Source organism: Anoplolepis gracilipes, chromosome 5 (assembly GCF_047496725.1).
Source record: "Anoplolepis gracilipes chromosome 5, ASM4749672v1, whole genome shotgun sequence".
Lineage (NCBI taxonomy): Eukaryota > Metazoa > Arthropoda > Insecta > Hymenoptera > Formicidae > Anoplolepis > Anoplolepis gracilipes.
The window spans coordinates 2152969-2178804 of NC_132974.1; the positions used below are offsets into that span (position 1 = coordinate 2152969).

General features: G+C 37.3%; 1 protein-coding gene and 1 non-coding gene across 4 annotated transcripts in view; both read left to right on the forward strand.

Moving 5' to 3' along the window:
* The window catches only part of Osp (myosin phosphatase Rho interacting protein outspread), a 163828-nt gene that overhangs the window by 91780 nt on the left and 46212 nt on the right, over window positions 1-25836 (forward strand). The gene's annotated exons all lie outside the window — the stretch shown is intronic.
* LOC140666417 (U2 spliceosomal RNA) lies at window positions 20410-20604 on the forward strand. Its single transcript, XR_012046749.1, has one exon. It is a non-coding gene; the product is annotated as a U2 spliceosomal RNA (small nuclear RNA).

Consider the following 25836-nt stretch of genomic DNA (forward strand, 5'->3'; position numbering starts at 1 on the left):
GTCTCGTATCAAAGCCCGGAGTTATCCCAATAGGTGGATTGTTGTCTCCCGTTTATTTCACGCATTCTTACGGGAATTGAAACATTCCTCCGTGGATAAATCACGGACAGCGTCTTATCTGCTCGATATCAAAATTTTACGCGACCGAGAAAATTCAAAACAGATGGTATCTCTTCGCGTGTTGTGCACGCACACACATGCGGATTTATCCCGCGAAATCGCCCCGGTAACATTCCCGACGTGCTTTCCTCGTGGCCGCTCTTATTTCGCCGGCTTGGCCGTGTGGCTAATTCGTTTAATTACACCGGCGTAAATCAGCCCTTCTCTCGCTCGTAATCGGTCGTAGCCATCGGATTCTCGAATCATTCGCGATTCCAGCCCCGGCCTCCGTCGATTCACCTTCTCTAGAACCGAAAGTGAAATGGACTTTCGCGGGGTATGATCAGCGGTAGGAAGGCAGATAGGGGAGAAGAGGATTATTAATGGTATATCTCGGGATCACAGGATCGGAAGATCCAATTTTCTGATCGGCCCCGTCCTTGAAGGTCGATTGTACGACCGCTGGGAATAATTGAAACGATTTATTCCGCGATTCGCGCAAACTCCGCTCTAATCCCGCCGATGTGTTTGATGCGATAGTTCTCCCGTTGCATTTACATAATTGATGTTTGATGAGACGAGTAGAGAGAGAGAGAGAGAGAGAGAGGGAAAGAGAGACGAAAGCAGTATCGCTGATGCGAGACTCGGAAACGCTTCGCCCGAGGTATAGTACCAATCTCCTGGATCAATTATCGATTATTACGGTCGCACGAGGATTCCACTCGTAAAACGTCACAGAAAATTACTATCAAACAGCATGTTTGTCATTACGTTCGTTCGTCCCGTCATCGCGTCGCCGTCATTCATCATGATAATTTTAATTTGTAAATACTAGCGGTTTCTTCAATCATCGCTCTCGTATCGAATACGCTTTCTTAGTGCTTTCCGACGTAACGATCATGCTGCATCGCTATCCACCGTCAAAGCTATATGCTTATCTGTCATAATGACATCCCGTGTGTTCCTGCCCCACGATTTCGAATCAATTAACATATCATACAGCGGGTAGATGCGGTAGTTATTTTAATTTATGTATTAACATCATCATACGATTGACATTGCAAAATTTATAGAGATGTTTACGTCATGATGAATAAAAACATTATTATAGTGTTGAGAAAAATAAAAAATCTTATCTTCAATATTAAACTTTGCATTACTTAACTATTTTACAGAAAAAAAAAATCGTTCTATCATGATTATAATTATCTAATCTTATCTTATGTATGATCTTGTATTAGAAGTTGAAATTCCAACAGCTTAAGAATTTCTGATTGTTAGCAAATAGTTAGTAATTAACTACAAAATTGCTCATTGTTACTGAATTATTCTTTTATTAAAGTATTTATCGGAAAAAATAGATTCTATCTCATTAACCGTTCGTTTTCCGAATAACCTTATTCAATTGTATTCTAAGCATTGCAACGTAAGGCGCGGCGTATCGCCGACCTACTAATGATCGCGATGACGATGATCGACGATGATCGAGGCGATGATGAAGCGGGTGACCCTCTTTCTGCCGACTATGTATATTCCAAGTTAAACACAAGTTAATCGGCTGACCCCAATTAAACGATAGTCATCGAACAGACCGGGCGAGACAACAGCTGCTTTGCCGATAAATGTTAATGAACCGTAGTATCGTAATAATAGCGTTATTAGTGAGCAAACCCTCATTAATTAAGGAATCCTTTGTTCCTCCACCTACATTTTCCATGATTTTTACGCGTTAATCGTTTTAGAGGAGTTTTTTTTCTTGTTGTCTATATTCATAATTGACTATAAATTTCTCTACAAAATGCAAACATTAATAAAAGATATAATGAGGTTCCATACCTCTAAGAAGAACATTTGCATCGCAGGTAATTATGGCTGAATGATTTTTATATTATTACTGAGATTCCATGCGATCATTATATTAGAAAAATCAAGCTTTCTATTCAACGATAAGTTTGACCATAATTGAGGCTATTTAAATGTTTTTTTAAAATATCATAAATTTTTCCAGTTTCCTGGTTTTTAATTTTCTAATTGAGACAATATCATAAAATAACAGCACAACAGTAATGTCTGCAAAAAATATTTCTATAAAAAAAATTGTAGCCGTGTTATTTTTAATACATGAAATATTACTTATTGTTAGTTTATTGAAATAAATGTTTGTAATTGATAATGTTCAATTTGTATATGAAATATGTATTAGCGGAAAGCCTTTGTGTACTCTTATTAGTTAATTTATTAAATCGCCACCGGAACAAACCGTTCCGTTGTTTCATTTTGTCGGAATGCAGTTTCATTAATTCCCATTAATCGAAAGGATCCGCAAGGGAAATCGAAATCCATACAGTGTACCATGAGCGATCACGTATACACGACGTTTTAACGAAACAAATTACGGTACGGGAGATCCGTCTCGCTGCGACTACATCACCATAGCGAGAGAGGGAGAGAGAGAGAAAGAAAGAGAGAAAGAGAGAGAGAGAGAGAGCTCTGCGGCAATCACAATCCGGCATCATCGGTCAGATCCGTTTGTTCATCTCGCGCTATGTCAAGCATGCATACATATACACACACACACACACACACACACACACAAACACAAACATATACACATAGTCTGATTATCGTTTTCGTTTTGTTGTTCCTTTTGCACGATGTTGCTGCTGCCGCTGCTCCCTACATTCGATATTAATACCGATACGCGTGTACGGATTTGCATGCTCGCAGGCCTGAATGCACACATCGGGGCGCTGCTATGGATGCACATTCGGATGCACACACACTTGTATGTACATGTAGTTATCCCCACGTATGCGCGCGCGCTCAATGCGCACAGCTCGTGTACATCTTACGTAATGCTCGTCCCGTGTCAACCATGGTTTTGCGATAACGATGCAGAGGACGAGGAAGTCGATGCGAGCAATGCACATTAAGGAAAGGGGAGAGCAGAGGGAAAGAGCGAAACGAAAGGGGTCCCGTACCGCGATGTTTTATCTCACGAGGAAGTCGCCGTTTAGGTCTCGAGAGGACATATGCGTGCACGTCACGCGTTTAGGATATATATACATATATAGTTATATATGTAGGATGATGTCCCGCTCTATCATAGATTATGATCGCGTGCGAAAAATTTCCTTGCATGCTATCTTCCGATGAAGAAGATATTTTATTCTTTTAACTATGCTTGCGGTCGTCAAAAGTATCCTGAAATTCCGCCAAAAAGAAGCAGCTCTCATTCGTCACGCTTGCAGCAAATATCTCTGGGATGCATGCTATATTAATGCAAATATTTCATTTATTTAAATTTTATTAATTTCGTCGGTATATTTTTTTCACTTGTGTTACATACTGGTTAGCTGCAGTGAAATATTAAAGCAACTTTTGGACAAAAATATATTCTTAAATATATGGCTATATTTCTATTAGATCTGTCATATCAATTATCTTGAGTGCATAAAAAAAATGTCTGACTACGATCTTGTTGCTAATAAAAATCACGCAGCATTTCAGGGTTAATGCGAATGCACAGTGGTTCGCATCTCCACAATATAGGGAAGCTGCGCTTGGGATTAATGATACCGTCAAAGATGAATGCGGGATTTCTATGGTTGAAATATACTTCTTGTACATTCTGTCGTTTACCGTGTGACACGTATAAATTTTTAGCGCGCGAAATTGCCTTTGCAAGAATCCCAGGTGCTGTCTGGTGTATGAAATTTTGCATTATTGCGCTCCTTGATAACAGTCATTTTCGCATCCGTGTAATTTTATTATATAATTTTTACACATTATCTACCTCTAACATTCTATTCTCGAGACGATGGTGTTTATAATTTTATTATTGTATTAAGAAATTAAAATTATTATCATAATGAAAAAATTAAAATTAAAACTGTAGATTTTTTCAATTCAAAAAATATTCTACAATAAGTAAATTACGTAACATAATTAATACAGATATAATTTTAAATTCTAAGATTTTTACGTGCTACACCGTCATCGATTATTCCATACCTTATGTAACGAATACACGTGGTTGAGTGCGAGATACTCTGAGTTTAATCTGTAACGACGGATACTTAAGACGTTGTATTCTTTATTAATGATGGTATTAATCAAAATCAGCTGGAAACTAGTCGGGCACACAATACGCCGTATTAATCCCTTTAAATTAATGACATTGGTAGCTCACTGGACGTCTGCTCCAAAAACAGTGAGTATATATATCCGTACATTTACATCGAGCGCGGCGCTTAGCAGTGTGGCATCCAGAAAAAGAAACGAACGTGAAAAAGGACGAGGCGCCTCTCGTAGGATCCTAATGGCGTTTCTTCGCATGTCAGCGACGTAAATCAATCACGGAAGAAAGACGAAAGAGGCAGAGACGGCAATAAAATATTATACGAAAGGATAATACGCTACTTCGAAGGGAGCTTTGCTCTGCAAATGGCATAATACGCAGCAAATCTGAATTTTATTACGATCTCTGACATTTCTTTCTGAATAATATTACCATCAATTTTATTATAATTTCGTGGAATCTACTTGCAATGCAATGATTGCTATAGATCCTCGTTTAAAATTTTTTCGGAGGAATCATGTAACCATGTTCAAAAATCATGCCACATCGCTTGCATAGCGCGCTACATGTTTTCTCGCCGCGTGCTAACAGTTGGAAAGCAAACAGCGAGATACTATATTTGTAAAGTAATATTTGCTTAATTAGCTCAGAGGAATGTTTAGGGCTTAGCTGGATAACTCTTGCAGAGATACTCACCTGAGAAAGACTTAGGGTTCGTTCACATCGCAACGAAAGAGCGCCGACCGAACGAGGGAGTGATCGACCCTGATAATCGATCCGCCCAGTCAATAAATCGCGTCGCGTTGGTTTTAATTTTGTTGCGCGCAATCATAATCTGAAATCTGATCACTTAGTTAGGCGAGAGTCAATAGTAATTCGTATAATTGTCAATTCTGCCTCTTCTGCAACCGAAGAATATATCATACACGTTCTAACTTATCTCGTTGAGAGTACATAAATTGAAATATCGTGAAAAATTAAAATCGATAAAATAAATGAAAATAAATATATAAACGTCGCTGTTAACGTAGCTCGTCGTAAGAAAAGTCATTCTGTCTTCAATTTTCGCGATTTTACAGACCAGATTCTATCCTATCGCGCATGAAGGCGATCGAGGAAGAGAGGTATGCTCTTGATCAGCCGCGGTTGACAGTATCGGGGAACTCTAACGATCGTGTCACAGTGTGTTTACACCTGGCACCTGGCACCGTACGCTCCGGCAATCTAATTCCCAGATCGCCATTCCGTTTACCCTTCTAAGGTACGACAGTGGCAGAATGATCCTCGTCCTTTATAGCTATCTTCATCGCGCGAGCGAACCGAATCCATGAAAATGCGTTGGAATCTGAAGATCAAGCACGTGGTCGCCGATGCCGCCGAGAAACTGACCTTGTTGAGTTGTCTCTTTCTCTCTCGCTCTTTCCGCATCGCTTGACGGCAGGTCCCGAGGCGTGGCGCGTTCGGAATCGTCATCGTGTTGCACGATCGAGATTATAAAAGTTCTAACGGTTGATAATGGCGCGCCCGCCGTGCGGAATTCCTTTGCTGATTTTCACAGATCTCCTTGCAAACGATATTATCTGAGAATACGGAGATCATCGCACTGCACTGTAAGAAATATTAGAATTAAGAATTGAATGAAGAAGAGTACAAATATGTAATAAATAATAAAAATGCATAACTTTTCTATTGTTTATTATGTAATTTACACTTATTGTTTACGTAATTTTGCATATTGTTTTTACAGTGTAATGCTTTACTACGGAATAATTAACGTCGCGACGCACGTATATTAAGCTGGCACAGCCAAATCGAATAAAACCTACATAGAAATTTAGTGCTCTTTTATTGCAAAATTTGTTACTCCATCCATTTTCGAAAAATCGATGACTGTGGTTATGTCAGCTTAATATACGCAAACGCAAATTTTGCAATATATTTTATATGACCTGAAATTCTGAAATACTTGATACAGAAATTTTAAAAATACAAAGAAAAAAAATATCACTATATATATTCACAGATGTTTAGCTTTCAAAATGTGCACGCAAATGGACGTCTTTTATTACAACCTTTTCTATTTCGATCAATCTCACGCAAGACCGTGCTATAGAACTGATCTAAGCTCAATTCAACTAACGATACTTTACGCTTGAATTCCAGTAGTATGCTATAGTTGCTATGTTACAGTTCCGTCGAAGGATATCTCGAGTTTCTCGCATTTCATTTTATCCACACAATATTCTAACAGAATAAGGTTTGCTAAGCCACTTTTCTACGAACAGAAAGGTTTCTTTGACAGAAAAGTTAAATTTTTTTCGAAAAATGATGGATGTGCTAGTCTTAAATTATACATGTATGATTAAAAATGAAGAGCTTTCACGAGAATTAAACCATAGTAGTTTAAAGATTATGTAAGATTTTATTTCTCAAAATTTAATCTTTATTGGATTTTATTTTATACAAAAGGCCTAGAAATTACATAAGATGATTAATCAGTACAACAAACGCACATAGAGAGAATGATACGTTATTAGATTATATATATTATATTTGTTTCTCTCTCTCTCTCTCTCTCTCTCTCTCTCTCTCTCTCTCTCTCTCTCCCTCTCTCTCTTTCTTCTCCTCTTAAATCGCGATATCGGCAGATCGAGTAGTTGTCAACCTGTCAAGCTTCGTGAAATGGGTCACTTGTTTCTTGCTACTTCTAAGATCTCCCCGTCTCCGCCCATCTGTCCATCGTACATTACCGCTATGCTTAACGGTTAGCCGGAACACGGAAGCTTTTACGGTTCATTGGAACATAATCTGGAACGAATCGCGCCATGCGATCTCGCCGTGATTTTGTTGAAACCGAGTTTAAGACCGTGGCATGTTCGGGGTTGCATCGTGATTCGCAGTTGCAGTTGCAATTAGGCGTGAATACAGAATACAGAAAGGAGATAACGTTAAGTAGGTTGATAGAGATGTTTATTTTGCATCTGGGGAGAATAGTTGCCCGAGGTCATCGAGATTAGACGTGTGAGAAACAAAAATCTCGGCAAGATAAGCGAGAATTACAGGTTGACAACTATACGGGATTACTAAAAGATCAGCGTAAAATGCAAAATAGGGAGCGGTCGAAATATATATTACGGTCTCATAAAAGGTACGCTAAAAGCATTCCCTGCTGCTACTTTACAACGATCTCTCTATTTGCGCGCTAATTAATCCTTTTCAGGGGGCAACATGGAAAGGATCTATAAAATTTTACAAAAGCTTTGTTAAAATTGCGAGCGGTATTCTTGTATATCATTTTTTAAAGACATATTTATGATGGTTTTGTAACAAAATATAGCTCATATCTAATGCTGTTTTTAGACATTCTATAGATAATAGGAGCATTGAAACTCGGTCTATTATGGTTTTCTTTTCTCAGACGATGGTCGGTTCTGAATTTTCTCATCAAATGCATGCCTTTTGAAGAGAAGCAAGAGAGAGAAATGCCGTTTGTTTCTTTATACGACGTGTATACTTTACCGGGGATAGAAAAACTTATCGGCGCCAATGTTATGGGCAGACCATAACGTGGACCAATCCCGTAGCAGCGGAGCGGGCTGAAACTCATTTCGAAAATTCCTGAGGGAGAAGTATGTAATTATCTGGGAATAATGGACACCCTAGGCGGCCCGGGTAACTTTCGTCCGCACTTAGACGCGCGTCTCGGTCCAGCCGAGAATGTTGGCCGGCGGATTTATCGTCCGTGCCGACAGCGGCGACGTATAAATTATGATTTCTTTTTCTACGCAGCTCCCCTCGCGTTCTGCCCGATCACCATCGTTAGGTATGAATTCGAAATACACCAAACTCTCGCGATTGTACGTGATAATGCGCGACTTTGCGCTCTCGAAACCGCACCGTCGGATCTTTTTACTCGTCGAGTCGCTCCGACGTGTTTATAATTTCGGGTTTATTAATTAAGCTGTGTATGGCGTAGTTGAGGATACAATGGAAAGGGTTGAGGATAAATTACAGGTTGGAGAATATAGCGCGAGATTTCACCGACGATACTGCGTTATTAATTGTTCGGTTAATTTTTCAATGGTATAGTGAACCTGCTATTATAACAGAATTTTTCGTAGGCGCTAAAGACATACTTTACCACGCGTGAAATATACAAGCACTCGCTATAGGCATATACGTGCAGGATTGTTACTTTATATCATAATCAAGATCTTATTCTTGTACGTACAATGTTTATTAAAAATTCTATATGAAATTATACAATTTTATTTATCTCAACCGTTATAAGATTAGAACACGTATACATTTTATTAACATTAAAAACAATGCAATTATAAAAACGATAGTGAAAGAAAAATAATTGAAACACTTTACAAGTTTCTGAAAAAATATATATATATATATAATCTAGATATTTTTTACTATATTCGAGAAAATTTAAAAATTGAATCTTTTTTTTCAAAGTTTGAATAAACATTTTGTAATTTTACAATTATTTATTTGTCGCATTTTTGATTCAGCTTCATTGCGGGAATCAGATTTCAAAGTTATAGATGCAAAGTTTTCCGCGTATAAATTTTTCATCTTACGAAACTAAAGAGTTCCACAGCACTTGAACGTAAACAGCACCTCTCTGGAACTCCGATCTTGGACCCACGATTAGACGATTTATCGCTAGCGGAGAAGTGAGAGCGCGCGCGAGAGACTGTCGAGGAATGAATTATGATTACTTCTTTTTAGAGTATGGCCAGCGGAACTTCGTTAAGTGGAATCTAACAAAACGAATGCGCAGGATGAGATTATTACATCGGTATCGTTCTTTTTTTCTTCTACGGAGCGAGTGGAATGAGAGTGTTATTGACGTATGCTGATTAGATTGTCAGGATTTCGTTCAATTATCTCATCGATGAATGAAAGGTAATGAAAAGAAGAATTAAGAGAGAACGGTATTATATACATAGATTCTTCTCTCTCGATTATTTCTACTGGCATATTCGTTCGTAATTTTAGACTCAGCGGTTCGCAATTGTCCTCGAAATACAGCTCTATATATTATACAGCAATTTTTGAAAAGTTAGAATCTTCTTTTTCGATTTTTCATACCGAAAAAAGGTCACTTTGATCACTCTTTCGAACTCGTTTCCTCTTTTTTCGCAGACATCCTGTCATATCGCTCTCTGTGCTTCTTACGGCGTATGATGTAAAGACAAGAGCGAGACACGCGAGGATAAGATCCGATTCTCTTGGATAAGACGAGGTGTTAGTCGGTCGCAATTATCAGTAATGATAGCCTCGCCAGGGTCCATCCGCAACGTTCTAGCAATGACAGTTATTCGCCGGCTATATTGATAGCCGGTCGCGCATGAACGGATGTACGTGACCCTTCAGGATCATTGAATAGCTGTAGAAGTCTGGAATTCCGTTATTTCTCTCTCCCTCTTTCTCTTTGTCGTTCTCACAATCAGATATAGCGATGATCGTCGAAAATCTTGAACTTAGTTGAAATTATCACGACTCTATTTTTTAAATATCATTGCTATCGTTTTAAAGCGTTTCTTATATGTCTTTTTGTTTATACTTTAATCAAACTTGTGACAGTTTGTTTTCTTTCAATTTCTCGTAAATAATTTTCTAATTCTATTTTAAGAAAACTATTTTTATTTAACGTTAATTATTTAAAATATATATATATATATATATATACAAAATCTTCAAAATTGTAATTTATTTCACTAATTACAAAATTACAGATATATAGTTTTTGAGATACAGATAGTGCCTACTAATTTATGTTACATTCAAATTTACGAATCGTCTTTTCTACTCTTTTGAAAAGAAATATTCTCTCTGTAAAAAGATAAGATATTTATTTATTTTTCTTTTTCTCGCGGTTTATCTTTTATTTGATGGTGCAGCTTTTCTCTTGACTTTGTTTGGATATTTCTATCTCTCCTTTTAGCGTCTGGACCAGATGCTGCACGAAATCGCTTCGTGTTGCCGAGAGGTTTCCTCTTGGTGCCCAAACGAGTTTTAAATTGCTTCGCCGAGGATATTTGAATGCGAAAGCACGCGACGATGCAAAATTGACTGCCTAAACGCACCTGTTCGCCCAGTTCGTCGATTCTAAACCCTTTACCTTGTCCTTGAGGTCTGATACGTTGTATCAGATTGTTATTACCGTGCCATTCCAGTACTATGTCGAAACCAAGTATATTTTGCGAAGTAGAATATCAAAAAAAAACAATAAATTAAAAAAACTGGAAATAGTTTTTATAAAGTTAAATCGATCCTTGATTTTAATAGCCAGATTCACTTATATCAAGCATTAAAAATATACGAAAATATATAATATTAATCTAAATTTATACTGCAGCTATGAAGAAAAATAATTATATGCAGAAATTAATATTTAAAACTTTTTAGACAAAATTCTCGTGTATATTTTAAATTACATAATAATTTGTATGATAATCAAATAATAAAATTAAAATATAATACAATAATAAGATTTAATGCAATAGGATAGTAAGATAAAATATAATTATTATATTTGGAAAATTTTGATATTGAAATTTAATAGTCTCGAATCATTTGATTTATCGTCGTGAATAAGGAAGAACTTGTAAAAGAAACTTGCAAGTTTGTTTAAGATTCATGCATTTCACGGATCGAGAGGCAAACCTTAGATTAGAAATTATGCGACAGGTGGTCGAGTGCGCGACGCGCTAAACGTTACGCGCAGTTTTAATCTGAGTTATGATCCTGCGTAAATTTTTACGACGAACAATATTCCACTTTATTCTCTGGTGTAAACTAAAGTCGAAGTTTGGAAGTATCAACATTTTAATTTTTTATATTTGTTATATTTATACATTACTTTATGTTCAGCTACAAACTTTGCCAAAAGTATGGAGCTGTTTTATAAATTGTGTATATGTGTGCTAAACTTTATTTGTTAATTATAAAATAGTATACTTATACTGATTTAAGTACTGAACAAGTATTAAACATATTTTCAAATTTTATTGTGTTTTTTCAAAATACGCTTGATATTTTTATTATTTTTAAATTTGATAATGTATATATATATATATATATATATATATATATATATATATAATCTTATGCAAATGAAGAATTATTTCTTTTATACTTACATGTGTGTCACATTGAACAATATATCCAATTATTAAGAATATAAAAATGTGTGGACAGAGAAAGAGATTTATGTGATATAAATTTATATATTATATATGTATATAAAATTGTAATGTAGAGAGAGATGTTCGTATTATGCGAATACTCACAGGTTAACAGACTTATACAAGAAGGGCGCTTTATCTGACGATGAAGAAGCCCAGCATCCATTCTTTCACATTCCTTCCGACCGTGATCCTGCTCTCACGTATCACGTGCAAACAATCCTTCTATGATCCGACCAATCGAATCGAGCGTGGCTTGTCTGAAAAAAAGATTCAATTTAGCGGCTGTCCAGGTTGACGAGGATAAGCCGAGCGGCGGAGAAAATCTCGCGGTCCAGAGGCTTGGATTCGCTATCGTGGCGACTCCAGATCATCCTAGATAAGGGAAAGGTACATTCTTCGGGATAAGGGATAATGTTAGGTCTTCCGTTCACGAAAGCAGGATATATTCAAGGTGCTTTGTGTATGTCAGACGGGCTGTCGCGAAACGGTCCATGTTCCCGATGAGTGCTTCGTATTCCGTAATTCATGTTCCGTTACGGACAACCAGACGGGAATGGGCGCGGTGGTTTGTCTACTTATTTATTTATTCGAGGGCTTTATCCTGAAGTCAGTTAAAATTCATGAATTGCATCATATCAAATATACATATTTATTTTACGGATGAAATTACAAGGAATCATTTATTTTGCAAAAATTATTTTAATTTCTCATCTCTAATTTTGTTCTTAATATATATTAAATAGTTTACTGATATATTTAAATATTAATATATTTTGATAGGTTAAATATAAATATATAAACATAATTTCTCTATTATTTTAAAACTAAATTATTTCAAATTTTTTTTATATCTACGATTAGAGGAAAAATGAAAAAAGTTTTTTAATTTATCTTTCAAATATGCGGAATAAACTTTACATTAAGTATATAACGAGATAATTGAATCGAATTATTTAGTTGATACTCTAGAATTGCTTATCTTTAAAAAAAAAACCAACAAACAAAATATAGAATAATAATGCAGTTGCGATAATTCAGTCTGCATATTTAGAGGAACTGAGTTGAGCTAACCTGTCATCAAGTAACTCAATGGGCAATCAAACGTACAAATTGCGTATCGGCGCACACTGGAAGAAAGCTTTCTTTGTGGAAGACTTAGTTTTTGTGCATCGGCCTACGGTCGATTTTTCATCGGGGCAAAGCGCTCGTAGAGAAAAATAATCTCTTACCCTCGAATCTTTTGATCCTCGTTACTACCACCATCATCAGCAGTATGCTCAATGGATAGCAAAGGGGAAGGATTCAGCATCCTCGGTTTCGCGAGGCACTGCGTCAAACTAGCAGCTCCTTTGTGCTGCCATTCGCTCGCTGTCAGCTGATGAATTCAGTTTGCCTTGGCTGCCGCACAGACAAGTACACGTTACAGATACACGCGCGCACGTATTTCACAGAACTCTTTTCTCCACAAGTCGCATATTTCAATCCGGGATCTGCTCGTCGTTCTTCCCGGAAGGCGTCCTTCGGGTGATGTTGGGCGAGCAATTGGGGAAGGGATGGAAAAATGAGGAGTATGCTGAAGAGCAAAGTAATTCGGGCCAATGTTCGCGCGACGTCAAACCCCCGACGGCACACCGACCTCACTGACGAGGCTATCTCGACCTTTCTCGCGGATTGTTATTAACCTTTAACGGTCCGATTTTATGCCATCCGGGTGGCGTGAAGCTCGACACTTTAAATTAATTGCCTTTTGTTACGTAGCGGTAAAAACTGTAACGATATTACGCTTGTCACTTTGAGATGTGAGACGACGATTTGACTGAAGAAACGCGGTGAAATTTCTTTTTTTTTTTTTTTTTTTTTTTTTTTGCCGAAGTGTCATAAATCTATGCCTACTGATATCATGTAGATCAGCGTCGTAATTTTTATGGACTTTCTTTTATTTATGCTAATAACTCTGCAGCGAATGGAAATAATTGGAAATAAATTTCTCAGAATTTAGGGGAATTGGCTTTTTATTAATAAATGTAGAAGACTCGAAAGTTTAGTGGTAAATAATCATATATCTTTTAATCTTAAGAAGAAAAGTTTAAATCATTTAAATTCTTGCTTTACGACATCTTAAAGCTACTAAAACATGTTGAAATATTGAGGAAACATTGTAAGATTTAAAAGAGCCAAGTTGTCCACAAATCTTTGATGCTGAAGATAGCTCAGACTAAACATGACAAGACGTTTACTAGGAGTTGGATATCCCGGAATATCGTGTCTCGCACGAAACGCAGTAAAATGAGGCTCGATCTATACAACTAGTCAAGGTCATTCATATTTCCCGCTTTTGTACCCGATGGATCGCTCGATCATACGCCCGATGCTGTGATTTACTACCGCCTATTCATCATCCACGGAGATCCGACAGGGATCTTCCTGAAGATTGTCTAGAAGCTTCTCATTTTAATACAGTGGCGTTTTTTTCGCCTGGACCCACAATCCACAACTCGGAGAATTTAAGTAGATTCTTAACCCAAAAATTTGATACTTTTCTTTTTTATTTTCGCATTTTCGTTGAAACAATGAATTTTAAGTGAAGTCTGTTAAATTAGCATTTATCTCGTGATTAAATTAACTATTATTTTTTTGACATAATTAATTTTTGAGAAAATAGAATATAAATTATCTTGTCTTTTTATAAATTTAGGACTGGATAATTTTTGTTGTTAAAAAGTTGATTGAATTACAAAAGCTGAGAGAGATAGACGTTAATTGAATAAATTTACTTTTTATATTGGTATATATAATCGACTGTTGTAATGAACCGGTCTAAGGGCTGTAAATGAAGGGCATAGGGAAGATTTGAAACGAGTTGGAACGACCGTGGCTTCTCGTGAAGGAACAAGCCTGTCTGTATGTTAATATTGGCTTTAATCAACACTTTATCGTGAGCTTAAATTACCGTTCGGCCTAGATTTATTCCGACTCGCAGCGCGGTCGTTCGGTTTACGTTGCCTTTCGAGGTTCCTCGTAATTTGCTAGAGAACTGATTAGTCGTCGTTCGATTAATTATCACGACTAGACCGCACCAAGAATTCCGGGGAATATTAAAACCATCGCGCGATCGATAGGTTCTTTCGCGTTATGACTTCTGTCGGCCGTTAAAATTAACTGCCGCAGCCGATTGACTGTAATTATCGGCTCTCTAATCGAAATTGACTCTATACTCAAATTATCGTTCGCGCACGACAACATTATTCAGCAGGTACATTCTTCTCCCTCCTCCTTTAAATACGACGCCAGCCGATCGTATCTATCGAACGGGGAACGATGATCGTTAGCATTTACATTATACGATTATTAAAGTGGAGGGGGCTTAATGTATTCTCACGATTTCTTCAATTATAACGGCGAGACTCGTTCGTTGAGTTATCGTTATTACCGTGGCTCTAAAATGTTTGCATATTTAAAAGAACAGTTCTCGGTTTCTATTTCTTCTTCTTTTTTTTTCGCCGAGTTTTTATTAAATCACATATTATATTCGACGAATTTCTCGTGATGAGCGTTTATAGAATACACCCGTATTTAATAGCTTTAATTGGTAATGCCAAGCATTTACGACTCGTGCGATTATTACGCGAAAGGAGGGAACTGATAACGCGCCGCGGCTTGGTAATTGCGGATATTGAAAATACCTCTGTGGCACTTAATCCTCACACATACGTATGAAACCGTTATAGTCGGATTAGCAGCCCGGTTACGCCATTTTCTCACATCCTCCATTTATACGAGGTATAAATTCTCTATTCATGCACATTCTCTCTCTCTCTCTCTCTCTTTCTCTCTCTCTCTCTCTCTCTCTCTCTCTCTCTCTCTCTTTCTCTCTGTCTCTCCGTTTATACGTCAAGAGTTAAGTGCGCAACGAAGTATGCAGAGTCGGCTCGTGATTATGTAATTGCGTAATTATGTAACGGACGAGAAGCCCCGAGAATTTCTCATCGCGCGTCCGCGAATTTTAATTACGTTTTAATCACAAAAATAGGTACATTCTTTTCATCAATGTATGTGATAAAAAGTATAAAATATTTTTTATATTAATATATGTTTTTTTTTCATTAATGTAATGTTACAATTAATAATATAACAATTTTATATATATATATATATATATATATATATATATATATATATGTTTTATTGTAAAAATCAAATTTCAATAACATAGGTGTTTGTGCGCAAAATATCGTGCTGTTATATTTAACGTGCTCATCGAGTTAGAATAAAAAAAACGACCTCACGTCGTGTGCCAATCAGATGAGCAATTGGCACCAGTGTGACTCTTGTTCTCGTTGCATCTAATTAGATTAGAAGTCGACTGTACACATCGCTGTCGCTTCGAGCTGATCTGCACGACTAACGTCAATCGTGTTAACGAACAGATCTCTTGATGTTCATATTAGAACATTGCATGATCATGACGTACATATGTATTTTTTAATCTCTCCACTTGTACACTTACGTAGTTATTCTTTAAATACATAAAACAATTTTTATTATTACTTAGACTTAAAACGTAAAAATTTCCTTTGAGATGCATATACGAAATTAAAAAATTAGCGTTTGAAATTAGAACTGTTTTAATTAAATATGATTTTCTATAAAAAAAATTGTTTATATAGAACGATTGTTTGGTGCGAAGCAAGTTTAGATTATGATATAAGCCAGTCATAATATCTATTCTTAGCGTGGTTCGCGAGAAGTTTGTACGATATTCCACACTTCACTCGTATTACACCTCTGTGTCATCTGCGACCTTTTTGATCATAGAGTGTATCCTATAATCTCTACGCATGCGGCCAGTATCACACCACGGTCCAGCGACTTCGCACGCATTTGCTTCGCTATGTTGTCGGACTTCATTAAGAGGATCGTATAGCAGTCCACCCGAAGAAGGTGGAAAAAGAGAACGACGACGTTTCGTACGTGCGAACGCGCACGAGGGCAGGAAGAGGGAACCGCATCAGAGACGGAAGAAAGTTTCCCGGGTGTTGTATATCTTGTCATTCAATATTTTAGCACGTCGAAGGTATTACGCGTAATATTGCGTTAACCAGAGAGCTAGCTCGCTTGTACGCGCGCTCTACGAGTTATTATTACGCAAAATTATTATCGCACAAAGTGTCAGAATTTACACACAATTTTTTTTATTCAAATTTGTTTAATATAGAAGTTGGCGGCTTGCCTCGAGTTTCGCAAACGATGAGTTATTTTATTACAGATGCATTGTTTTAACGTGTCTAAAATCTAGAAACTAGAATATTTATTTTGCTCACTGCATATTATCGAAGAGTGAAATTTATAATAAATTTTTGCTAAATAATGGACGCACATTATCTATTGTTGGGATTCTTTTGGTGGTCACAATTCTTCGGCGACTTGGGAGAAAAATTCTCGCGGACGCGTTACAGGCTTTTTCGACGATCGAACGAAACAACAAATCCAGGGTTGAAGTATTTATGGTCTCTTTGAAACAATGCTTACACGCCACGTACTATATCTCTGACGTTGCTCCCTCAACTTTTTCTCGCTATAAAAAAAAGTGTACGACAGGTAAAAAAAGAAGAATAGGCTCTGGTTTCCGGTTACCATTTATGGGGAAATATCAACTTTCAGATCTTACGAGCGATATCATAAAAATTAGTGTTATTATGTGGCAACATTATTACCGTTGCATATATATTTTACATTTAGATAGAAACGCTATAATCCCACGCGGATAATTATTGCTATCATCGAATTTATCAATAAAATAATTGATTAATTTTTTTCCGATGCATTGAATGAATATTCAGTGACTCGTTGCGACATTAGATTTTTCGGTATCGTTCCACTTCTACACGTAAGGACGTGGAAAATGCCGACGAAGCGGCGGTAAGGTAAGGCCGTTGGCGGATGGAGCGCCTGGGGAAGAACCAGAAGGCCATTACCTGGTGTACCAACCATTCAACCGACCAAGCCCATTACCATTTATCCTGGCAGCCGCGTGCCGGAATCGGAATTCGTGCTTTTGCGGGTCGAGCGTACCGCGAGTGAATTTATAATAACAAGGATCTCCTTGTTGCGTAGTAACCATAATCGGTATTCTAGATTACGAAGGATACCGATCGTTTGTTAATTGGTTCGGAGGTGAATCCTGGTGAAAGCTGGACGGATGAAGTCGGAAATGTCTGTCCGTCTTAATTAACCTCGGAGAGTTGTGAACCGCAGTAGAGAGAGAGTTCGCATCTAGCCAAATGACAGCGCACGACTTAATCGAAAATACTGAAACTAAATGTCATACGATCCTTTCGTGTAAAATTCAAACTAGCATTATATATACATATTTATATAAACTTTCAAGAGATGGAATACAAGAAATTTTTTATACCAGAAACTCACTTAAAATTTATCAATAATTTAGTTTCGGATCCATTTAAATTTATTTATACGAATTAATTAATTTCATTAATTTTGTTCAAGTCTGTGATGATTTATTTCAAGATCAAAAAATTATACGATCAACCGTGACAACGTTCGTCGAGTGTAGCGTTTCCATTTCCAGGGCATCGAATCGCACCTAATCATTCCGTAAAATTGATAAACGGTACACCGTGATCTATGGTCGCACGCGATAGCAAAGAGCACGATAGCGACCGAGGCAGATCGGCGCTAGATAATTAGCAATGGGATCCGTTGCTGGGCGGCGATTTCTTACCGCGCTTTTTCTTGCTAAGCAGAATTATTCGGCTTGCGATGCGGATAATCGCAGCTCTCCCTCCGACCGTTCGTTCGTTCGTTCGTTCGTTCGGTCGATCTTCGAGAGCGGGCAATATTATCGGCAGACACGCCACGAAGTAAGAAGGAAAAGAGAGAAAAAGATAGAGAGACCGGGAAAAAAAGGATCGGCGAAGAAAGCCGAAGAGCGGAATTTATTATGGGGATCGTATGTCCCGTAAGAGCAGCCGTGAAAGTGCACCGCGCTTGCAACCGAGAGAACTGCACCGCGCACAGTCTTTCCTTTACGATTCCACCGCCACTCGACATTCCGGCTCTCTGCTACGCGCATATGATTAGTTAGCGGTAGATCATAGCCGCGTATGAATTATCGGCTAATCGCGCGCCACCACCGGCCAATATCTCTTTCTTTCTCGTGGAACGACTTTTGCGAGAAAAGTCTTTGGCGAATAAAATGGCAATACACGAGAGAAACGCGGGATCTCTCTCTCTGTTTTTTTTTTTTTTTTTTTTTTTTTTTTTGTAAAATTCGCGTTCCCGCAATGCAATTACGAAATTATGACCTCGCTGCGAAATGCATTTGGTCTCTCGAGTCGCTCCTATTCTGCGCGAAATATTCTATTGATTCGAAAGAACAAGTAATTTGAGGCATTAAATAATTTGAATTCAAGCAATCGTAATAAAAATGCTTTAATAATGATAATAACAAGAAAGAATAAAAAATTGTGAAAACCTCTTAAATTGCGATTTTTTCAGATTGTGTCGAATACTCAGAGAAAAGACTGGTACCGTTATTGAAACGGCAATCTTACGTAATATCCGAGTTCGAACGTTATTTCGCGATTCACTTCAACATCACGACACGCTTCTTGCAACTTTCGTATCCGTCGATACGCTTCTACTTATTCTTGCGTGGCTATTGCCGCTCATCAACGACATTTCCGCGAGTGCAGTTTCCACAAAAAAATCAGGCGTGGTAGATCAGGTGGAATTTACTTATTGCAATAATCGTTCGATTATATAGCGTGCGTACACGACATCTCGCGCTATCGTCGAATTACAGTCGATTGCATCGATGATTCTTTTCCGCTTTCCTCATTTATCTTGGAATTATTCTCGATCCTACAAATATAGAGAGTATTTTAAAATCATTGAATTTTTTTCACATTTTTTTTTATAATATAAAATTTCATTCACGAAAAATCAATTGTGAGCGAAAGAATTTTAATGAAGTGATATTTAATGAAAAGACATTAATTTAATTTTGAAAAAATCTGTATATAAATCTCTGCATATTTACATTCGCGTATATTGCTCGAAATATAATACTTATTTGCGTTTTGTGTCACTAACTATAATATTTTTTTGTTTTAAGTAAGTTTCATACCTTAGTGCTTTTGTTTGGCTTAATAAACGCTGTGCATGAGATAAGTGCAGTTGCAAATGCAGAGATTCAATTACAGCACGTGCGCGCACACGCACAGTTGCAAAAGTACAATAATTTGTGTCAAGGCTTAGTCTATTTCGGATTATATATGATGTAAGGTGACCGACTTTTGAAAGAAGAAAAATATTTCAAGAAAATAAAAAGAAAACTGTTATATTTAACATATATAAAAATTAGGACGTGCGTGCACCTATAAATTGACGAAAAAAATAAGACAAAATTCAGAATATTTAATAAATAAAACATCTCTCTCTTAAACAAAACGTTAATATATTAATAAGTAATAATGTAATAAATAATAACAGAGAATCGTTCTGAGGACATATATCACACTGCGATGACTCAATCAACGTAATTAGAACACGTTAAGACTCAAGCCTAACGGGTTCTAGCGAATTTATAAATATACTCTGTCAACAGTATTAAAGATAAGAATGTTTGTTGAATGCGCCACTGTGCGGTTATCACCGAACAGAAATCATGAATTATGCATATTTTATAAATTATAATCACTCTCGCACTCATTATGAGACACCTGCCTCAACCGCAGAAATGATTTTCTAGCGCGCGCGATCGATTCCTGAAACGTCATTGTACACGCGGCATTCCTTTCATGCTCTAGTCACGTGCTCTAACACGAGGAAGCGAGTATCGTAGTTCACTGACAGAGAGAGAAAGAGAGAAAGAGGATCGATTCGACTACTTTTGTTAGTTCCTTGGTCCACCGCTACGCGACGCAAGAAGCGAACGTGTAACTCGTATTAAGATTCCATTACAAGCTGTGTATAAGGCCTGCAAAAGCCCTTCCTACTATCGCTTCTCGGCTCATTGAGCTAAGATCAAAAGTGTAGTATCTGTTCTTATCAGCTTAATATCTGATATAATCCCCATTGGGGATTCAGAGTATTAATCTGATTTTTGAAACCAGGTGGTTGTTATGGGGCTTGCTCTGTCTCCACCGAGGGTCGACTCAACATTGCAGTAACGTTGAGACCGGCCTGATAAATAATTCTAAAAATAAAATATTATCTCCCAGGGAAAATTACTGGTTCTCTAGAATAACTTGTTATACATATATATTTCTCTCGCGGAAAAGACACACCGTATCCTCGATACTTTTCGACACGTCGACTTGTGGTCGCCGTTATGGATCAATCAGGCACGCTTTTTCTTCGTATCTTTTATCTTTACAATCTCAATGGACCGAAGTACACGATCAACACGAGCAAAAAGCGCCTCTTATATATACCGCAATCTCTCACCAAAAAGAGGCGTTTTTAGACGCTAAAACACACTCCGGAGCAACAGGAAATTTTTATAATGCAATCTAGTTATTTTTGCTCGCAAAAAGTCGCAAAGTATAAATTGGAAGACCAATATCGATAGACTTGGAATTGGACTATTCTATCTCTTTTGATCTAAATGTTATAAAATAATTCTGAATATTAACTTATTAGTCTACAAAATTTTATCGGAACAGAACTTTTAATTGAGTTTTTTTTTTTTTTATTTAATCGAATATAAATGTATTTTAAAAATAATAAAATATCTTTGACGATTATTCTCGTTATGTCTATTAATTTCTTAACGTTATTTTTTTGGTTTGATGAAAATAATCTTTGCCGATACAATCAGATATATATATTTAAACTTGATCGTATTACATGTACATATATATATATATATATCATTGTAATTTCGATTCGACGTGAATACGCGTCGCCGTTATTGTCTCGCGAGCGGAACGAATTCAATATCGAAACCCCGTCCTTAATGATAATCGGTAACTATGAGGAATGATCCCCCGGGTACGACTCCATTACGGAAATTAATCGCTCTGCCGGAGCGAACGGTGCAAATCGTTTCAGTAATCAGTAATCACGGAGATGTGCAGCCGTTGCTCGTCCTCTCTTTACGAGGCCTTCGTTTCCTCTCCCCTCTCTTGTTCCTTCCCCCTCGTGTACGAAGCGATTCTTCGTTCTCCCTTTCGTTCTCCCTTCGAGAGAATACGCGTGTAGATCAGTGCCTCCCAACCTTTTTGCACGCGAGATTTTCTTACGGGTGGTCTCCCTCGCGGAAGCGCATTCTGACACGTGACCCGCCACGTCGGATCACGTGCAACAGCGTGATTTTTAGCATTTCCAATTTTTAACTTGTATATCAATTTGAAATATGCCTTCGTTCAATTTTCTTAAATTCATGTGTAATATTTCGCTGTTGATAGTAATGTAGAGCGAGTAATTTATCGCATAGCAACTGTCAATTGAAATAAATTGTTTATTTATTTTGAATATTATTTTATTATTTAATTTCAAGGCGAAATGTTCTTTTCTCGAGTTTCAATATTTGCAAATATATATTTAAATAATAAACGAATAAGCAATAAAAGCGCTAATTTACAGAGACAGGAAATTCGTTAACGTCATTAACGTGAAAAAATCTTCTCATGTTCGATTCATGTGCTAGCATTACAATCATCGGTGATACTTTAATGACACTTTAACGATGCTTTAACGCACCGTATTTCCGACCATTCTTGGGGGAGGGAAATATCTATTACTCACTTTAATAGTCGGCTTCTCTTGAAATGTTATGAACGCGATTATTCTGATGTAGTCTATTCGCATATCGTTTTATCGGATAATATGCATGCCTGATATAAACAAGTAGGAACTTTACAAGTGATACGAAGAGATTAATTGGTTGGTTAATGAGTCGATAGTTTGTTACGAGGGGACATATTCACGCGGTGCGACGTAAAATTAATCGAACGGCGGTAAAAACGTGATCCAGCAGCGAGATGGTATAAATATGAAAAACGAGAAGTAGGGAAGGAAGGAAGGCAGAAGCCGGGTAGAAAAAACGCGCGGAATGAGATTAACGAAGATCACGAGAATAAGGATAGGAAGAACATAACTAAGTTAAATCGAGTCACAGGTTCAATTTAAACTTATATGACACGCCATTCACTCCGTCTTTTATCCCGCGTCGATTATAAATAAATGCTCAACTATCTTTTTTATATAGATGATAAAATTAAAATTATCTACAGCGGTAATATAAACAAGCATCCTCTATAAACGTTATAGAGTGCTTTATGACGACCATACGCGAATATAAATAATATTTATAGCTCTGTATCTTTTCGTTAATGTTAGTGAATTGTAATGTCAGGAAGCACACTGTACTTAATATTTAGTGCAAATGCAGTTTGAGTGCAGAGATAATTATTATTATTTCTGTATATAAATCTACTTAATCTACTCAGTCAAGGTCGCGTATTCGAGATTCGCGAACGCAAACGATTATTAGCACGCAAGATGAAATTTCTCGTTGTTTTCTGTCGTCAAACTTTTTGTCGCTGCTCTGTTCTTTTTTTTATTATTTCGTAGCGTGATTGACCTCGCTCAGCTCAATGTACGCTAATTGGTGCGTTCGCTACGTCGCGATATTTTACTGTCCGGCACTTAATATCTCGTTTGCCAGCCATTCAACAACGGTGGTGCATCTAAATTGCTTGTATCGTCTTAAAATCATATTTTTGTACATTGCACTTTTAGCAATTACGACGAAAAATTACGCTATAGTGACCTTTAACGTGAGTTTATTAATCTTTTGTAACATCTTTTTCATTCTTGTGTGATGAGAGATTATCGAGTGAATCGATTCACGAATACGATCATTCATAAATTACGTTTAAAATTATCTTTATATAGTTAGAAAGATTAGAATTATTAAATTTTATTTTGTATTAACTAATTACAATAAAAAAATTATATTTATTTAGCAATAAAATGTATATTATATGTATATTGAATATTGAAAGCAAATTGTTAAATTTTATGTCACACTTTTGATGTAAACATACAAAACTTTAATATATAATTTCTATTCATTTTTTTAAGCTTTATTTATTTCTAAATAATATTTATTTTAATGATATTCAAATCTATGCAAATGTATATTTTATTAGATTTCATCCTTAGTATTTGCAAAAGTCGTCAATTATATTTCTGACGATTTCGCTCGCGCGCATCGATCTTTGCACGCAATCTTTTCCTTATTATTTAATTTACCGCTAATCAAACGTTCTTCAAGCGGAAAATAGAAGGTGCTGCCTGAAAACGAGTACGTTTAGCCATCGCGTGGAAGGGTACTCCTCCCGATAGTCTTTCTCGCGTGTTTGTATTAACCCTTTAATTAATCGCCCGAGGCGAGCCCTGCCTTGTGACTGTGAAAAGCTTCGATTCATTCCTATTTTCTTTTATGACACAAGTAATAATTTCTGCAATTAAATAAATTGTCTTTTTCTACATAACATATATCTGTGTTTCAAAAATATTAATTAAATATAAAAATACAATAATTATCGATTAAAGAGGTTTATATAGAGTTTGCGCGAAGGTTACATTATTAGTTTTCTATCGTGCATTTATAATCTTCAAACGTCAACGTTTTATCTCTCTGCTCATGATACGCATCGTCAGCTTTTCTCGCGAAGCTTAGCGCGATACGAGCGGCTTGAGGTTTTGCATGAGATATTTGCGATTCTCAAGCCGACTCTCTCGCGCGAAAACGGAGATGCGATTTCGCTTAAAGAGGCGCGCGTGAGCAAACTGTCCGATGGGACAGCGTATCGTCGACTCGAAGAGAAGAAAGTTTCCGGTTGGCTAGGTACTACGGCTGTACGATTCAAGTCGGCCACCGGTCGTTGAGGGATTGCACGTTCTATGATAGGTAGTGAAGTCGCTTAGCGAGAGGTAAAAGAGACGAGTCGTCGCGCGAAGTGACAGGGTCCGCTGGACCGGAAAATTCTTCAGCAACGAGGAATGTAGAGTAGAGAACTTCAACACGCCGTGAACATTCCGCTGAATCTTTCGCGCGAATTGTCTTGCTTGTAATCGTTGACACTTTGGCGAGATTGAGTAGACGCCACAAAGTCGAGCTATTAATGACGTTATTCAGCAAAATTAAAAATTAAAAATTTTTTAGATTACTGAAAATTTAATTTCTTTTCTTTTCTTTCTTCTTTTGTGCAATTGATAAAAATAGATTCTCAAACAATTTGTGTTCCATAAAAAAATCAAAGAAGTCATAATTAAAAGATATGTATTATATAATATTTGTCAATGCAAAGTACGTAGTTTTTTTTTTTCTCTAGATTATCCTCTATTTTTCCTGGCCTCGTGCATTTTGTTGTTCGCGATCATGTTCTCCTTTATGAAAACCATGCTGCAGAATTCGTGCGGTTGTTTCTCCTCATACAAAATTGCCGGCATCTCTCGAGTTTCATTCACAGAGGCAGAAAAAGGATTCTGCGTGTTCGAGTGAATTGTTCCTCGTCAGATGAGAATAAAATCGCGAGCGAAACGGCCGATTCTTCCCCTCTCCCCACCATCTCTCTTTGTCTCATTCTCTCTCTCTCTCTCTCTCTCTCTCTCTCTCTCTCTCTCGATCAATGACCGCCGAAGAAAGGAAGAGTTCCTTCGCTTCCAGATCCTGCGTTCGCGAGAGATCCTTTCCTTTCTTTGGCTTGGTCGTCGTTGCTCGCTCTTGCAGCGACAGGATAAGTAAGGGTAACTACGTCTCAATAGCCTCCATCGTGGTAAACCGAGGAGCACGACTCCTAATATGGAATTGCTTCCAACAACCACCACCATCACTATCAGCAACAGCACCGAAGCGAACCAAGAAGAAACGATGGGGGCGAGGATCGGGAGGAGGAGGCAAAAGCGAAGGGAGAGACGCTAGAAGAAGGAAGGGCAAAGAGTACTGTAAATTATTATTGCCGCTAGTTTTCTTGGTCGGGAAGCTGGATAGTCTGCCTACTGCCACGTCGTACGCGTTACTACGCTACTTATTCTCATATCTACCTCCCCGCGGCAAGAGTCTTCCTCCTTCCTTCCTCTCCTTCCTCATCTTTTTCTTTTCGTATTCTCCCTTCGTCTTCCTCGACGAAGTTCCGCGACGCAGCAACGTCGTTGCTGTTCGCGACCGGCGATCGTTCTTCTTTCTGGACGCGATTGTTTCGGTATGTCGAGAGAAGTACGTTTGATAAGAAACGAGAGTTTCGTGGACGACTGTTGTGCTGGCGGGTCCAAGTCTCCTTTATTTGATTTCGTAACTGGTTCTCTCGCACGGTCTACCTGTCAGTAGTTATGGAAGTTTATGATGATTACATTGTCAGAAATAATTGATTTATTAACATTGTAATAAATAATTGATTTATTTGCTTTTGT